This window comes from Bubalus kerabau, chromosome 8, assembly GCF_029407905.1.
Source record: "Bubalus kerabau isolate K-KA32 ecotype Philippines breed swamp buffalo chromosome 8, PCC_UOA_SB_1v2, whole genome shotgun sequence".
In the NCBI taxonomy this organism is placed as follows: domain Eukaryota; kingdom Metazoa; phylum Chordata; class Mammalia; order Artiodactyla; family Bovidae; genus Bubalus; species Bubalus kerabau.
In genome coordinates this window covers 23867060-23873059 of record NC_073631.1, presented here as the reverse complement: position 1 = coordinate 23873059, position 6000 = coordinate 23867060, and the positions used below count along the sequence as shown (strand labels likewise).

Genomic DNA, 6000 nt, shown 5'->3' with positions numbered 1-6000 from the left:
ATTCCGGATGGGGAAAATTCCTTAGAAAAGGGACTGGCTACCCACTGTAGTATTCTTGCCTGGAGAATTCCATGGACAGCAAGAGCCTGGCAGGCCACAGTCCATGAGCTCACAAAGAGTCGGACATGACTGAGCAACTAAGATTTTCTACTTCTTCTGTCTTTCTATACACACTGCAGGCAGATTCTTTATCACTGAGCCACGAGGGAAGCCCCATTTCCACACACAGACACACACACACACACACACACACACACACATATAGCTGACTCACGTTGTTAAACAGCAGAAACTAACACAACATTATAAAAAAATTATACTCCAATTTAAAAAAAAATTTAAAAATAGTTGATGTAACAAATAGCTATATGGAAAAAATAAAAAAGGAAAGGACAAATTTGACTAATTTATGCAGGTTTAGGTGTCAGGTGGGGGAAAACTACCAGCATCTCTAAGTCCAGAAATCCAGAGAAAAGCAAAGACATCATTCCAACGTCCCCTGAGCAGGCTTACTGGCCACAGTGCATTAGTCGTCGAGGCAAGGAATAAGGAGAGGAGCCAGTACTCAGGCACAATTTCTCCAGCAACTGCAGGAGAGAGAGAGAGGAAAAGAAAGTAAGGACAGAGGTCAGCGCTCAGATACACCCCAGCTCCTTGGATGATGGGCTGAAGGGTGTTAGCACAAGACAGAGGACATCCCAGAGTGTATAAAGCCTGGCATCTCTGGCAGGGCCAGCATCTCCATCCCAGGGACCACCGGCCCCACATGAAACCTTGGTTTGCCTTAGTCTCTCAGAAGACTTAGAAACAGAATGTGATTTTTCCAAAAGTCACTGAAAATTTTTTAAAATTTTAAAAGTTTGCTATTTTGGCAAAGTCCCTACAACTGAAAAAAAAAAAAAATTAGTTCTTATTTAGGCTTTTTGTTGTTCAGTTGCTAAGTCATGTCTGATTCCTTGCAACCCCATAGACCACAGCACGCTAGCTCTCCCTGTCCCCTACCATTCTCCAGAGACTGCCCAAGTCCACATCTATTTAGACTACACCGTTTCAAATAAATATTATTCAAATAAATATTCAAGAGAACTTGAATGTTTATAATGTTCTCAATGATGGCCATGAAGCTAATTGTTTGAAAAAGGAAATAATGTGGGAATTTTTATTAATGAAAAATATATATTAAAATGAACAATGTTTCTCAGCAAAATTATTGGCTCATTCCCTTTTTATTCATATTTAAAAGGCTATGGTTTTTCCAGTGGTCATGTATGGATGTGAAAGTTGGACTGTGAAGAAAGCTGAGTTCCGAAGAATTGATGCTTTTGAACTGTGGTGTTGGAGAAGACTCTTGCGAGTCCCTTGGACTGCAAGGAGATCCAACCAGTCCATTCTAAAGGAGATCAGTCCTGGGTGTTCTTTGGAAGAAATGATGCTAAAGCTGAAACTCCAATACTTTGGCCACATCATGCGAATTCACTCATTGGAAAAGACTGTGATGCTGGGAGGGATTGGGGGCAGGAGGAGAAGGGGACGACAGAGGATGAGATGGCTGGATGGCATCACCGACTTGATGGACATGAGTTTGAGTGAACTCCGGGAGTTGGTGATGGACAGTGGCATGCTGCCATTCATGGGGTGGCAAAGAGTTGGACACGACTGAGCGACTGAACTGAACTGAAGAGGTGTCAAATATTGCTAAATAGAGTCCTCAGAAATTTCTAACTTTGTGCACTTAACGAATGGAATTTCTACTACTACACTGAATATTGTACCATTTTCCCAATATGTACTCCCTGTAAAATTTTACAGCTTGACTAGAGGAGGATACAAATTCATAATTAAGGTAACCCATATTCCGGGGTTGATCATACTATATTTTCTGCTTTTCAGCAAAAGATAAAAGTTCTCATTTTCTTGGTTTACCAAGCTTTCTTAGTAAAATTTCTCTTTAAAAATTTAAGTACTCAGTACTCTGAAATACACTGAATATTGCCTTTCCCTGTGAACTGGTAGTATTCTAATTAAAGCAGGAAGGGAGTTAGATTTTCCTTTAATTGATTTGCCAGATTATTCAGTTCAGTTCAGTTCAGTCACTCAGTCGTATCCGACTGTTTGTGAACCCATGAACCTCAGCACGCCAGGCCTCCCTGTCCATCACCAACTCCCAGAGTTTACCCAAACTCATGTCCATCGGGTCAGTGATGCCATCCAGCCATCTTATCCTCTGTCGTCCCCTTCTCCTCCTGCCCCCAATCCCTCCCAGCATCAGGGTCTTTTCCAATGAGTAAACTCTTCGCATGAGGTGGCCAAAGTATTAGAGTTTCAGCTTCAGCATCAGTCCTTCCAATGAACACCCAGGACTGATCTCCTCTAGATTATTAGCACTTAAAAAAAAAAAAAAATCTATGTCCTAAAAACCCTCTGTCACTGATTCAAACTATTCTGGCATTTCACTTACACTTTTTTTAAATATGGAAATTTTTACTGAAGTACTTTTTAGTGAGTATAAGACAGAAACTCATCTACTACTCTCTATTGTGTCAGAACTACTAGGCTAAATCTTTCTCTGGTCTTTAACAAATGGGGCATTTGCAATTATATAAATTCAAATTCTCCATGCATTTTTCTCAGGAACTGGAACATCCACTATGAATAATTTATCTGCCTTCACCAAGATAATACTTTAAGAAAAATCAGCTTTTAACCTCTGGAAAAATAATCAGATTTTGATATTTCCTTTTAAATTTTTAAATCTATCCATAGGTATCTCAAATTTCTAAAACACCTGAATATTATGTCCTCTTATGCCACAGTGGACTTCCCAGGTAGCACCAGTGATAAAGAATCTGGCTGCCAATGCAGAAGATGCAAGAGACACAGGTTTGATCCATGGGTAGGGAAGATTCCCTGGAAAAGGAAGTGGCAACCCACTCCAGTATTCTTACCTGGAAAATTCCGTGAAAAGAGGAGCTTGGTGGGCTACAGTCCATGGGGTCACAAAGAGTCAGACATAACTTAACACACAGTACTCATGCCACATTACCATTCCCCATGTGTGTGCATCTTAAGTCGCTTCAGTCGTGTCTGACTCTTCTGTGATCCCGTGGACTGTAGCCTGCCAGTGTCTTCTGTCCATGGGATTTTCCAAGCAAGAATACTGGAGTGGGTTGCCATTTCCTTCTCCAGGGGATCTTCCCAACCCAGGGATAGAACCCATGTCTCTTATGTCTCCTGAATTGGAGGCAGGTCCTTTACCACTCACTAGTCACTTCATGGGAAATAGATGGGGAAACAGTGGAAACAGTGTCAGACTTTGTTTTTTTGGGCTCCAAAATCACTGCAGATGGTGACTGCAGCCATAAAATTAAAAGACGCTTACTCCTTGGAAGGAAAGTTATGACCAACCTAGATAGCATATTGAAAAGCACAGACATTACTTTGCCAACAAAGGTCCGTCTAGTCAAGGCTATGGTGTTCCAGTGGTCATGTATGGATGTGAGAGTTGGACTGTGAAGAAAGCTGAGTTCCGAAGAATTGATGCTTTTGAACTGTGGTGTTGGAGAAGACTCTTGAGAGTCCCTTGGACTGCAAGGAGATCCAACCAGTCCATTCTAAAGGAGATCAGTCCTGGGTGTTCACTGGAAGGACTGATGCTAAAACTGAAACTCCAGTACTTTGGCCACCTCATGTGAAGAGTTGACTCATTGGAAAAGACTCTGATGCTGGGAGGGATTGGGGCAGGAGGAGAAGGGGAGGACAGAGGATGAGATGGCTGATGGCATCACCGACTCAATGGACGTGAGTTTGAGTGAACTCCGGGAGATGGTGATGGACAGGGAGGCCTGGTGTGCTGCAATTCATGGGGTCGCAAAGGGTCGGACACGACTGAGCGACTGAACTGAACTGAGTGCCACCTGGGAAGTCCACCATTCACCACAGTGCAGCAATTTAATACGGTCTCACAATGATACCAAGTCATCTGACTAAGCACAAGACAGAAAAAGGAAAGAATGGAAGAAGTGGGACAGAAGGACAGATGCTTGTGGTGTGGACGCTTACTGTCATGGCTGTCCGTCAAGCTGGACCAACTTTTCAACCTTTTGATTTTTCCCCATGTCGTGAGTCCCAACCTTCACAGAGTAGAAACAAGAGAACTTCTGGTGTTCACGTTCAAACCTGAGAGGAAACACACAGTGGACTACAGCCCCAGAGGTATTTTCATGCCTAGCTCCTGGCCTCTCTTCTGCAAGCTCAGCAGCATCCCATCCTGGTTCCTTTAGCAAAAAAGGAGGATCCTATCACACACGGTTTGTTTGTGGTTTTCCACTGTGTTTCCTTTTATTTCTCTTTGACATTTTGTTGAGGGTAAAAGAGGTCTTCACACATACAATTATCTGAACTCTTACTGCAGCAGAGAACTGCTTGAGAAATATCACCCACACTGTGAATGCATGGTTTCCAAGCTACCACAAATTTTAATACAGTTTGTCAGTCTTTTTCGTAGCATTTCATGCTAGAATGAGCATACAATGAATATATGTAATAAGTCAAATGGGCTTTAGATCAATAGCTATAAATAATTAACATCTACTTTTTGCAGGACATTTGATGGGATATTTACAGTTTTAAATCATTGTCCCTACCCAGTATTCCATCTTCTTCTTCTCTACCTGGTGCCCAAATAAACAAAAGTGAAATAAAAGTATGCAATAAACAGGTCTCACTGGACTAGGACATTCTGAACATCATGTATAACAATGCCAGCATTATTCTCAACAGCTATGCGAGCAGTTTAACTGATTTCAAGGGGAAATTCCGCCATCAAAGTGAAGAGAAGTCTTTTTTGCTTTCATGATCCTTAATTAGGTGGATCGATGGAGTAGCTGTCACATTATGGAAGGCCATTCAAATTCGCTAATTAATCAAGAGTGAAGTTCAAAGTCTGGAGTGTATTTATTGAACTTCATTTTCCACTGTGGGTGCTTAAGACACTGAAGAGATTTCATTTCTAATTATCTTCTTGTCTAATTAATTCAATGATGCCACAGTCTTGTTTTTATCATAAAGCAGTTACCTATCATGTCCACAGTCACTAGCACTGAGAAGGCACCAGAGACAGGCTCTACAGACCCAACTGGGACTTATACCAGTGGCACTGGGCCCAGTATGCAACCTGGACCTCAGGCTTTTTGTGCTCTAGAGGGTGGAGGTCATTTAGTTTATGAACCACTTTGAAAAAACAGAACCCTGCTAAGTGGTATCATGAGATCATGGATTTTAAGTATCCAGAATCAATCAGCTGGAAACATTTAGAAGGGCAAAAGTATTATAGAAATAATGCACTGAAGCAAATAACTAATCCTTATCTTTTGCTTTTATTAGGTTTAAAGTTACAGTTCTTTTCATTTGTATCATTTTTATCACCCCCTGCCCAGAAAAAGAAAGCTCATTTTCAAGACCTCTCAATTTTCCAATGTATGAAAGAAAAAATATATACATATACAGGAGACATGCATGTAGATCACTTTACATCAAAGAACACTATGAATGTTAATTCAGAAATAGATTTTGAATATAGACTGTCCTTATTACTCCCTCCACCAGAGTACACACCTTGCCATCCATTTAGTTAACAGGACTTTTTAAACACAAATTAGGTTCGAGGTATAGAGACACAGTGATTTAAGGGCATTGTCCCTTTCTTTCAGTAAAATAGAGGAGACAGTCAAGAAAATAATAATATTGGAAGAGCAATAAAGTATATAAAATGTTGAAGGACAGAACGGATCAGATGTGTCTGGAAGGGGTCAGTTCAGTTCAGTCGCTCAGTTGTGTCCGACTCTTTGCGACCCCATGAATCGCAGCACGCCAGGTCTCCCTGTCCATCACCAACTCCCGGAGTTCACTCAGACTCACATCCATCGAGTTAATGATGCCATCCAGCCATCTCATCCTTTGTTGTCCCTTTCTTCTCCTGCCTCCAATCCCTCCCAGCATCAG

At 41.5% G+C, this 6000-nt stretch overlaps 1 long non-coding RNA gene across 1 annotated transcript in view; it reads right to left on the bottom strand.

Moving 5' to 3' along the window:
• Nucleotides 1-322: 322 nt before the first annotated feature.
• LOC129658966 (uncharacterized) overlaps nucleotides 323-6000 on the bottom strand; it is a 69227-nt gene continuing 63549 nt past the window's right edge. Inside the window, exon 2 of the long non-coding RNA XR_008717627.1 lies at nucleotides 323-587. This is a non-coding gene — a long non-coding RNA (uncharacterized LOC129658966). The remainder of the gene's footprint in view (nucleotides 588-6000) is intronic.